Raw genomic sequence first — 13,191 nt, forward strand, 5'->3', positions numbered from 1 at the left:
CAACAGGTTTCACACTGCCCACCAGGTATGAGTTGTCTGGCTGTCGTGCACGAATGCGCTGTCCAACCAAGTTCCTACCTGCCCACTCCGAAGGAACGTGTTTTGTTTTACATAATAAATGAATGAAAAAAAAATCCTTATTAGTATCAATAATAATGAAGCAGCTCCGTCGGTGAGCATGCACCACATGCATTTACAACAGCACGCAGAGCATAAGACTATAACAAGTTTTGTACACCATGTTCGTAAACGCAAGTGAGCCATTCTTTAGTGGATTTTACTTGGTAAATAAAATCTTTTCTTTGTTTTTGACCTCACGTGACAAACACCAGCATTGAAAAAAACAGTAAATGCACCAGAATGAAGCAGGGAACATCTCACCAAGTCGTATATGTGTAGTGCCATAAGAGGGGCCACTGTGCCAGCCCAAGAGGGGAGGGGCTGCTGGGGGCTCTGGGATCCTAGACAGATAAGCCTCGGCGCCAGGCGCTAGGATCCCAGGCAACCCAGACGCATAAGCCCCTTGGCGCCACCAACGGGGGGGCTGTGTGTGCTCTGTGGGATATCTGGGGGCGCACACAACCCCACCCCTCGTTGGGGACGAGGCATAAAAGAGCAGCTCCCTGGCCGATCGGGGCCAGTCGCAGCTCAAGACCCAAGACCCGCCAGCCAGCCTAGGACCCTGGACCCCCTCGTCCCGCTTGTCCTTGTAAGGGCCGGGACGCTGTGAGGGCCGGTGGTGGGACTCTGGGACTCCAGGCTCTACGTCCTTGTAAGGGCGAGTTCTGAGGAAGACCGAGTCCAGACCCGCACCTTGGCTGGGTCGGGTCAATTAGCCTCCCCTTGGGTAATTGTAGCCGGAGGACCCCAGAGCGTAGCCAGAGTAGTGTATCTAGGCTGTGTACCTAGGCTGTGTACCTAGGCTGTAACAGAGTATCAGGACTGTTGGAGTGTTGTATTTTAATAAAGAAGTTACCTCTACAAGTGTCTCCGGAACCCATTACATATGCAACAAAGAGACAACTATAGACAAATAATCACATCCACAACCAGACCTGGATATGATAATAAAGTAAAGCCCTGCTAGATAATGGGCACCCTATTCCCTGTCGGTCGTAGTTGCTTGTTTTGTTTTGTGATACTTCACCACACTGGCCAGTGCAGGTTGGTGAAGCGAGGGCGCCAGGACCGATTCATTTGTCACTCGCCTCTGATATTCGGCCATGGGTTCGTAGTGCAGTGCGCTAAGCGCTGTGCAACTGCTCCACCCCATATGCCCTGGGCATCCCCGCGCATGAGAATTCAATCTCAATGGAATTTCCAGGTGAAATATATAATTTAAAAAATGACAGTGCAATGAAGAATAATAGATCAATTGGAAAGTGCAACGACACGGTGGACAGGTGGAAGATACAATGGATTAAAATGATGAATCAGAACTGAACGTACAGGCCAAGCACACCATGATGGTGTTCGCTTTATCCACCAATCTTCACACTTCAGTGCCATTGTTTTCCAGCACATACGTCGTGACTCTATGGAAATCGCTGCGTCGGTGTTCGCTCGTGCAGCTCCACGCTACCCACAGCATACGCGCGCTCCCTACAGAGGATCCACAGTCGCGCATCTTCTACGCCTATAACACGAGCTCTAACACAAACACGTCCTCGAGTCAGCGGAGGTCATCAGCATCGAGGCCATGGTCCTCAAGATACAGCTTCGTTGGGCAGGGCACATTGCCAGGATGGAGAACCACCGCTTACCTAAGATTGTGCTGTATGGGGAACTGTCCTCTGGCCATCGCGACATAGGGGCACCACGAAAGCGATACAAAGACTCCCTGAAGAAGTCCCTCACTGCTTGCTGCATCGATCACCGTCAGTGGGCAACACAAGCAGCTGATCGCAACTCCTGGCGGCACACAGTCCACCAGGCCACCTCCTTCTTCGAAGATACCCGCAGGGCCCGTATGGAGGACAAAAGGAGGAGGAACCATGATCCCTCAGCACCCATCCCAGATCAGACCTATACTTGCAGCTGTTGTGGCAGGACCTGCTTGTCCCGCATAGGCCTCTTCAGCCACCAGCGTGCCTGCAGAAGACGTGGAAGTCCTTCCTAGATCTTCGTTCGCGAAACCAAGCCATGATGATGGAACACAAACACCCCCCATGTAGCTTCACAGACTGGTGGAGCAAGTGCTGTTATTGAGCCCCTATAAAGGTCAGCAAGGTACATGCGGGGTTAGGTGATCAGAACTACACCGGACCGCCTGTGTCTCCCCAATGTATGATGTTTACACACCGCCCCAGGTACTCATTTGAGTCACACACACACACACTGACCACCCGTGCTACACCATCTTCCACACACACAGACATTGATACACAAACAAAACATCCCTCGTGTTGCCTACACAGGCGGTTTACAGTCTGGACCACACCACCCATCGTCCCCCATGCTGGCTATTATAGGCGCTCGCTAACATCACTTGCCCCAGGCTGTGATTATAGCCCCCTAACCTCACCCCCCTACCCCACATCACAAACTCCCCACACTCACCCACGCTGTGAAGTGTTGAGTCGCTTGCCTCTTTTGTCCCTGACACACGCAATCGCGGACCCTCTCCCTAACTTATCTGATGTAGTATTATTAAACAGAGGTTTCGGTTCAATTGACGTGAACTCAGGCTTTTATATAACGACGAGTCGCATAGGCAACACCACGGGATGAAGGGGACAGTGGGGGGGGGTCTATCGCTCTGTCGATGGACTGGGCGTGAGTAACAGACTTCAGCCTCTATTTACAATCTCTGTGAACAGGGAGGTAGAAGCCAAGAGTTAATTTGAACAACAAAAACGGTGACTTTTAAATTAGCAATGTTCCTGCTAAAATACGATTGACTTTACCATTTTGCTAATGTCAATCGTTTTATTTGTAAAATTGTTAAATATGGAATCAAATCCCACCTGTTGTTGATTATGGCTTCCCTCTCCGTGGGTTTTCACAACAGGAATTGTGGAGAAATTATTTTACTCTATGGTAATGAAACTTTAAAATATGTTTCAAATGGAAAACAATAATTTGTGTTAACATCCCCGATTGTGAATTTTGTTTTGGCAAACCAACAGGCCGAAAAGAAACGGCGTTACATTTTGGATGTGAGTACCATGAGACAAATACACACACCCACAAAACTACTAACTTTTATATATAGATAAAATATTGTGACGTGTTTTTTTTTTACCATGTGATGAGTACCGATCTCCCAGCAGAGAGTGTGGGGCAGTGTGGTCCCTCGTGGGTACGGATAGTAAGGTCACCCTGAGCGGTTTCCAGAAGATGATCGGTGGAAACTCTTGTGCTGCCATTCTCTACCACAAGATTCGTTGATTAGCACGGTTGGCTACATATGTTGTGAAAGAAGTTCAACATACATACATGCGTAAATGCTCTCCGAGATTTCTAATGGGATTCTTAATCAAATAACCACTTGCCGATATGCATTAAGGATAACACTGAACATCAAACACTGGATTAACTCAGAAAAGAGGGGGATATGGAAGAAGTGGGGAGCATTTTCCATTAGTCTCTGGTCGCTCGCTGGGATTGTTCTCTTGCATCCTCCAAAGATAAACCACGGGGCCTCAAGCCACACTGGACCGTTTCCACCATCCTCGGAGTCTGCAAAGATCGACAGATCCCATTCTCTCTCTCTCTCTGCATAGCTAGTATGGGGCAATGCATCCCTTAAAATAGAGAGTCAATTAATTTATTGCCAGCATGGAACATCTGCTAATATTGACAAGATAGGGGACCTGTTGACCGAAGAAGGGCACATTTATTATTTCCATCAGATACAGGCACGTCACGATGTCTCACAGTCACACTTCTACAATTATCTACACATCAGGGACGCCATCACCAAGGCCCCAACCAAAAACTTTGCCCAGAGCACCCACCCCATTGTGGACTGTCTCGTGGAGAAAAAGGAGACGTACAAACGAGCAGAGGCGTGCCATCTCCTCGACTCAGGCAAAGAGTGGATCAGACTAAAAGCAAAGAAACTGTGGGAAGCACTGCTGGGGTATGACATCTCATCCCCGCCCCCCCCCCCAAAAAAAAAGGGGGGGCAGGGATATGGTGAGCATGGACAGCTGATTCTACGTCGCTCCCATTGAAAGTGATCCAATATAAAACCTCAATCTCCTACCCAGACTGCCTCAGATGTCCACAAAGCACTACACAGGCATGTTTGCATGCCTTGTGGATATCCTCAGACATTGCCGATTTCTACCGGAACATCGCCACCTACTTCTACTCGATCTGTGGCACCAAGGTCGGCCCTTAAGTGGATTCATCCCTCTGGGGCATGAAACTGTTGGGGGTATCCACACACCAACACACATTGCTCCAAGCCTTCGATACCAAGGTAATACAAACTGTCCTGGGAAACTGGAGGCCTTGTTATAAATCTCTATATGCATTTGGAGCGATGGAGCACCTCAGCTACAAGATTAAGGGAGGAAGAAAAAAAATACTACATGAGGCGATATGTACCCTATTCCATCAGAATCCCACGTAACATAAAACTTCTGGATGTGATGAGGAAAGACAGTAACCAGTGGGCGGCGGGTGGGGAGGAGGAATGGGTGACAGGAATCACACCACTCTACCACACTCTGACTGACAGTGGTCCCCAGGAGGGATAAAGGCAGAAGCAGGCTCCACACTTATGTTGTTCTTTATATTATTTTATTTTCCCATTCCTTGATTTGGTTCTAACCCCCCTGTCCGGAATATCCCTCCCCACCCTTCCCCTCCCCCCTCTAATACTCCTCTCCCGATCTCGAGCGCTACCTTTAGGAGGGAAAGGAACACGACAACCCCCAAACAGCCCCCGTTAGGGGGAGCGTAAACACCCAGAGGGCATGGCTCCTAGTCACGTTACCCGTGCACAAATCTGTTTACCGTCTGTTTTGTTCAGGGTTCAAGAAAAAACGTAAAAAGGTCAACTGAAAACAAACCAACATATTTGTTGCGCAGATGTTTAATTAATTAGTCCAGTTTGTCGAGTGAGGTGCATGCTATTGCACTGCTCTCAATTTAGAAGTAATTATACGACCAGTTGCAAAATCGCTCTGTGTCATACCGCTTTAAAGAGCTCATGCAATCCACAGCTTTAGTCATGTTAACCTTTTAAATTTAGATATCTTTCTTATGCAGGAGCCAAAGTTTCAATTACAGTAAATGTAACTTCCATATCCCCACACAAACATGAATAAGGATTTTTTTAAATGAAAATTGTTACTTGTTAGACAGCATGAATGGTTGCTATAGTGTCTATGATGGGGAATATACTTCGGATGGTAAAAAAAGTAAAGCACACAAAGTGAAATTAAAAACGATATTCAGAATCATTCATTGCGGTTATAATTCTTATGGTGCTGTTTATACTGTTGATGGTGTTGGTTGTAATTTTCAAACGAGATATTGTACATCAGTTAATTCCTTCTTACAACAACAATAATGAAGTATTTTCAAATCACTGCTGCAGGCCGTCGTCCCCATGCCGTCGCAGTCGTAAAGGTTGTTGGACCATACTTCTCCACACTCTTCTGGATTTGACCAGCAAAAATTCGCCTCGAGAAAGTCTTGACATGCAGAGTTGACTGACATTTTCTGCTGATCTGCTGAGCAGTCAAATAGTACGAGGGGAGAATGTAATGGGAGGGATAGGGACGTGGTCTCAGTCACGAGCTCTCTCATACAGCACACACATCTTATATATAAAAAGTCTCCGCGCGCTCGCGCTTGCGGGGGATTTGGCTCTCGGACGGTGGGCTTCACGTAGAAATGTTTTTGACAGGCGGCACGCCCTAAGCCCCGCGGTGGGAATAGGCTATTCCGTTTTCCCATCCGTAAACTTTAAAGTAGTTTAATTAACGCAATTGTGCCGTTTCTATTATTCATTATTTACTTATTGCGCGACATCGACCGTACCAACTCACGACAATTGCGTGGGGGGGGGACCCTACCAAGTGAAGCGCGTTCGCTCCAGCTCACGGGAGATATTTTATTTTACGCGTTTAACATGGAATAAATATCCACATCACGCTGCCGATTTCTCTTCACAGTGTCATGTCGTCTTCCCCCCCCCCCCACCACAATGCGTGCCGTTACTGCTATAAAGCCCTTACATATTCTTAATTTAGGAGCTTTCGTGACTGCAGGAATTATTCTTTGGTTCTTTTCGGTTAAGTCACGTCTAAAAATAAAATAATAAATTAAAATAAAATAACATATTGCGACGTTTCGATTGCAACACAAGCAATCATCATCAGGCATAAAAGAAATAGCAACAAAAATCTAACTAGAAAAAACTATAGACAGACATACAAGCAGACAGACATCACAACGGCACACAGAGAGAGGAGCAAGCTGACAACGCGGCACGGGCACGCAAGCCTGAAAATTAGGAGGCAGGCACACGAAAATTAAATAACCTAGTAAAATATCGAAATGTAATGTAATACAACACAGAGAGTCGGTTAACACACAATTAACGCATAGCCTGGTTGATTACGTGTTTCAAAATTTGCTAAGTTAGAATTTTAAGTGTGAGCAACGAAAATCTAACTAGTAAACTATAGACAGACATACAAGCAGACAGACATCACAACGGCACACAGAGAGAGGACACACATCGGCACAAAGAGAGGGGTCGTTTCTGTGACGGTCCCTTAAATATAGAGAGGAGGGGGTGGGGACGGGGAGAGGGCGGAGAGAATCAAGCATATCAAAGACTGCACGCCAACGTACCCTATTGTAAGTAAACTGACAACGCGGCACGGGAGCGCAAGCCTGAAAATTAGGAGACAGGCACAACGAAAATTAAATAACCTAGTAAAATATCGAAATGTGATGTAATACAACACAGAGAGTCGGTTAACACACAATTAACGCATATCCTGGTTGATTACGTGTTTCAAAATTTGCTAAGTTAGAATTTTAAGTGTGAAAATTCCAAGGAGAGCACACAGGCAGAGAGAACAAATAGCCAGAAAGAAAAAGGATAAGTTTAAAACTTCCCCGTAGAAGTGGTTCAATCTTAATTTAGGAGCTTTCGTGACTGCAGGAATTATTCTTTGGTTCTTTTCGGTTAAGTCACGTCTAAAAATAAAATAATAAATTAAAATAAAATAACATATTGCGACGTTTCATATTAATTTACATATTAATTTAATATTATGACAACGCTTACATGGTATTATTCTGCCTCGGGCGGGGGGATGGTGGGGGGGGGTAGCGGCCCAGCTCGCAGCCTGGCAACGTCTCACCTCCGGCTTGCCAATCTAGGCGAGGCCGCAGGCTCTGCATGGGACGATGCGTCACCACGCCAATGTAAAGTACAATTTTCTTGCATCTTTCGCAAACAACTGAGGTTTACTGTTTACTATTATTAAACAAATAAGTTTACAAATATTGCAATGATGTTTGTGTGCAGAAACTACATGTGTGTCCCTAAAGTCGATGTCTGTGTGTGTGAGTCCATATGTCTTTGTGTGCATGTAAGTCGATGGGATTCTATGTGTGTGGGTCCATGTCTGTGTGTGAGTCCATGTGTGTCTGTACATGTGTGTTTATTTCACTTCCTTTGCAGTTCACAAACACTCCCCGTTGCTGGCAGGCAACGGGAAGCGGGCAGACAGTCACCAGAGACCCACCACCACGTGGCACCTGGAGCCCCACTCGCGCGTGGCCTCTCCCTCTCTTAGTTCCGTGTCTGACCCCGTGTCTCTCCTCTCTTCCCTTATTTAATGCCTGGGTCACGTGGTACACTCCAGCCAATCCTCAATAGCCTGCGCCGAATGTTCCAGATCCCCCATCAACTCCCGGGACCACGCCCCCGACTTGTCTTCCCATTGGCTGAGGCCAAGACCAACGAAACCAATCACCTAGCTGACATCCCGTGATCATGCCGGGGCCATGCTCCCAGGCTCTCCCCCCATTGGCTGTAAAGCGGGACCGGCAAAGCCGATCACCACGTGAATCTGACATAGGCTCTTATTACAAATGTATGTGCTTTATTGACCTGCTCAAGGCCTATGATACTATCAGTAGGCCTGGCCTCTGCGTTGTTTTTTATGCTTTCGGAGTCCCTCAAACTTTGCTCACGATCCTTAAGGACCTTCATGATGGTGAGCGGCCCCACGTCAAACTACGTGGCCGTCAGTCAGAGCCATTCCCTCTACACCTTGGGGTGTGACAGGGATGTCCTCTGGCTCCACATTTTTTAACATATCTTTTGACCACGTAGTTCGTGAAGCCTTCAATGGCTGTACCCGATGAATTACCATATGTTGCAGATACAATGGGAGGCTGATCGATGCCCGGGTGCGGTCAACGGATGCCTCCCTATTGCTCAACCATGTTATGTATGCCGATGCTCTGGTGATTGCTGCTCACTGCTGCTGAACCTGGAGCTTGCCACTAAGAGGTGGGGCCTTACCATCAGCCCCACCAAAACTAAGCACCTGCCTGGGTATTTTGTACCATCGAACAATCCACCCCCATAGCTCACAATTCGTGATGCGCCAGTTGTGGAGAGATTGCCGAGATTCCCATACCTGCCCAGTGTGCTCATGACCGGCTTCAGTTTAACCGCAGAGGTCTCACTTCAAATCAGTCGAGCGCCATTATCTTTTCATCGGCTGCGTTACGCTGTGTGGAAGCTACCTGGTCTGTCGCTCCGCAAGAAGCTTCAGGTCTTCTCGGCCATGGTAATTCCCTCCCTTCTATACGCTTGTGAAACGTGCATCCCCGTAATGGAACATCTTCGCCTGTTAGAAACATTTAGGCTGGCCTGCTAACGATCGATCCTGGGTTTAACCATATATGTGTGTGTGTGTGCGTCTAAGTCGATGTGTTTCTATGTGTGTCAGTCAATGTCTGTGTGTAAGTCCATGTGTGTGTCTGTGTGTAAGTCCATGTGTGTGTCTGCCTTTTTCGACCGAGCAACGCCGGGTACTTACCGCTAGTACAAAATACATGAACTTGAACTTGAACTCCCTTCTCTACGCTTGCGAAACGTGGACCCCCCTAATGGAGCATCAACGCCGGTTAGAAACATTTAGGCTGGCCTGCCTACGATCCATCCTGGGTTTAACCGGGCTGGATTGTGTCAGGAGCTCACAAATCCTTGAAAGATCTGGGCAAAGTCCCATCGGTGAGCTCATCCGGCAGGCAAGGCTGCATTGGCTGGGTCATGTAGCCCGCATGCCCAGCCACCGCATGCCTAAACAGCTTTTATTCGGCCGGATAGAGGGGGCTAAACGGGCGCGGCACGGGCTAGAGAAGAGATGGAGTGATGTGGTACAGGAGGACGTGAAGCTGAGTGGACTTGCTGATGACTGGTACCAGCGGTGTCAAGATCGGCCTCTGTGGAGGAGGCTCGTGAAGGACGCTGCTGGGCAGTTGGAGGCAGTCGCCCTCCAACAACAACTAAGGGTGGAGGAGTGACGCTCACAACAATCAGCGGAGCGCCGGGTGGCTAAAGCACAGCAAGTTGGCACAGTAGGGGGCACAGGTGGTGCATCAGCCAGCCATCTCAGTCAGTCGACCCGTGGCACCTGGGTCTGCCCCGTGACCTCTTGCCAGCGGGCGTTCGACACTTCACGTGGCCTCAAGGTGCATATAGCCTGGCACAAGCGTCGTAGTGACGTCACCGCCACTTAGTGGCGAATGGCGGTTGTTGTTGTTATGTGTGTGTATGTGTTTGTAAACGGCCAACACCAATGCCGATTATCTGAACCAGTCCCGGGCCTCCCCTAGGTCGACTCAGCCTCAAATGAGTACCTGGTGCGGTGTGTAAATATCGTCACTAGGGAGACAAAGGCGGCCGGGCGTGATATGGGCCACCCACCCCCTCGTGTGCCGTGCCGGCCTTCATAGGTGCTCGCTAACAGCACTTGCCCCAACAGTCTGTTAAGGCTAAATGGCAGATCGTTGTCTTTGTAAACGCGTGTGTGTGTGCATGTGTGTGTCAAATCAGCCTCAAAATAAGTACCTGGTGTGGCGTGTAAACAACGCCATTAGGAAAATAAAGGCGGCCGGACGTGGTGTTGGCCACCCAACCCACCGTGTGCCGTGTAGGCCTTCATAGGTGTTCGCTAACAGCACTTGGTCCTACAGTATGTTAAGGCTATATGAGGGATCATTGTCTTTGTGTGTGAAAACGCTTGTGGGGAGCGGTGGCGCCACGGTTATCACACTGCGCTATGAACCACTCATGTTCGACATTGTTGACGAATATCTGAACCGGTCTTTGGCCTTCCCTAAGTCGACTCAGCATATGATCACAATTGAGGAGCCAAAGGCGGCTGGGCATGGTGCTAGCCAGGAACCCCCTCGTTCGCAAATTCTCTCCTTCATATATACTCACTGTTCTTCGGGACGTCTGGCAAAATATTAACCAAGCTGCAGCATTTACAAAACTCTTTGGTACGTGTCGTGACCGATAGTGCGAGATCTGACCATGTCTGTCCAGTGCTTGCCGAGCCAATTTGGCTTCCTGTTGCCGAACGAATCGATAAGGTCGCACTCATTACACACAAAATGCTGGTCACAATTGTACCACAATACCTTGCTGATCTCGTTAAGAGCATAAACTTACACGCGAACCCCAGTCACCATCGCAGTAGTTTTTCATTCGCCATCGAACAAAGACGGTCACTGCATCGTGCGCTTTTATATGCGCTTCTGCGGCCATCTGGAACGCTCTTCCGTGCGATATTATGAAGCCACTGGGAGCTATGCACTTTTAAATTTAGATTGAAATCTAATTTCTTTAGAACTGCTTTTTATTTTTCGTTTGTTGTCCTTACATCACACCTCCAATTATCAGGGTTGGCTGCATACGGTGTGAAAAAAGTTCAACATATATACAGAAATACTCACAAACTGAACTTTCACCAATATCCTGATCAAACTATACGGGTTATCTATGTTCTTGATTTGAAGCTTTCGTTACTGCAGGAATCCATACTCTTTGGTTATTTCGGTAAAGTCACGTAGGTAGAAAAATAATAGATCACGACGTTTCGATCGGAACACAAGCGACCGTCATCAGGTGGAACAAATACAGCGACTCAACACTTCACATCGTGGGTGAGTGTGAGGAGTTCGTGGTGCGTGGGGGACGGTGGGTGGTGTGAAACTTGACAGCGTGGGTGAGTGTGGGGAGTTTGTGGTGCGTGGGGGATGGTGGGTGGTGTGACACTTCACAGCGTGGGTGTGGGGAGTTTGTGGTGCGTGTGGGACGGTGGGTGGTGTGGTCCAGACTATAAACCGCCTGTGTAGGCTACACGGGGGATTTTTTATTGGTGCCTAAATGTCTGTGTGTGTGTGGAAGAAGGTGTAGTGTGTGAGTGTGTGTGCGGTGGTGGGTCGGGAGGTCAATGTGTGTGTAACGCAAATGAGTATCTGGTGCGGTGTGTAAACATCACACATTGGCAAGACAAAGGCGGTCGGGCGTGGTTCTGACCACCTACGATTTTGTGTACTATGCTGACCTTCATAGGGGCTCAATAACAGCACTTGCCCCACCAGTCTGTGGAGCTGCATAGGGGATGTTCGTGCTGAAGCTCGTGTTGTAGGCGTAGAAGACGCGCGACCATGGATCCTCTGTGGGGAGCGCGCGTCTGCTGTGTGTAGCGTGGACCTGCACGAGCGGACACCGACGCAGCGATTTCCATAGCGTGTCACGAGATAGGCGCTGGAAAACAATCGCGCTGAAGTGTATGGTTGGGTGGATGAAGAGAGCACACCTGTGCATCATGTCATGGCAGTTTCCGTTTTTCCTTTATTGTATTTTCATTCCAGAAAATATTTCACCAGCAAAATTTATTGAGATTGAATATCTCATGCGATAGGGTGCCCAGGGCATGCATGTGGGGTCGACCAATTGCACAGTGCTTGCCGTACATCACTACACACCTATGGACTAAATCCAGAGGCGAGTGACAAATTAATCAATCCTGCCCCCCTCGCTTCACCAACCTGCACTCGGCAGCGTGGTGAAGTATGGTAAAAAAACAACACGACAGACAGGACATAGGGTCCCAATTATCCAGCAGGGCTTTACTCTATTACATTGGTCAACACACTTTTTCTGGCATAAGGTATTCGAACGGTTTTAATGTAATTTTGGGGTGCTGATTACAAATCTGGCATCAGTTTTTGTCTATCACATCAGGTTTTTGAGATATCAAATATAGCATTTTCAATAAAAACAGCAAATTTATGCTCATATACGAATAGCTAAACAGACATCCATACAAGAATAAGATAATATAAAATAATAATGAAACAAAAATTTAATGAGCCGTAGCACAAAGTTGTGAGAGTGACTGCATATCAATGTGAGTGAATGCATATTACCATGTAAGAACTGAATTGTGAAGATAAGAAAAATATGTACAAAAAGGTCATTCACAATAGTGATGTTACATCTGCATAAACGACCTCTTCTTTGACGATCTCCGATGTACAGCTTGTGGAATGTCTCTCATCAAGGACCAGCAGTAGCCTACCATCATGTTTGAGTCCCATCGGCCTTGGTAACGTTCTTCCATAACTTTAATGTCTTGATGAAAGCGTTCACCTTGCTCTTCGCTCACGTGACCCATGTTCTCTGGAAACTGGGCCAAGTGACGATGTAAGTAGTGAACCTTGATGCTCATTCTACATCCAAGTGCTTGGAAACTCAAGAGCAGCTCCTCCACAATCTCTCGATAGTTGTCCGCTTTCCTGTTCCCAAGGAAATTCCGCACCACATCAGAGAATGCATTCCAAGCTCTAGCCTCTGCTGCAGTCATTGTTGTAACAAAGTGTGGATCCCTGATGAGTGTTCTTATTTGAGGGCCATCAAATATTCCTGCCTTTTTCTTCTCTGCACTGAGACTTGAAAAGGTTGAACATATATAGCTGAAGCAGTCTCCAGTGTGATCAAGAGCTTTGACGAATTGCTTCATTAACCCAAGTTTTATGTGCAGTGGGGGAAATACAATTTTATTCCTATCAACCAGAGGCTCATTCTTGATGTTCTTGTCACCAGGCGTCAAACTGATTCTTGGTGGCCAGTTCTTTTTAATTCTAGATTTGAAGCTTTCGTGACTGCAAGGATTCATACTC

The sequence above is a fragment of the Lampetra fluviatilis genome, chromosome 79 (assembly GCF_964198595.1).
Source record: "Lampetra fluviatilis chromosome 79, kcLamFluv1.1, whole genome shotgun sequence".
NCBI lineage: Eukaryota > Metazoa > Chordata > Hyperoartia > Petromyzontiformes > Petromyzontidae > Lampetra > Lampetra fluviatilis.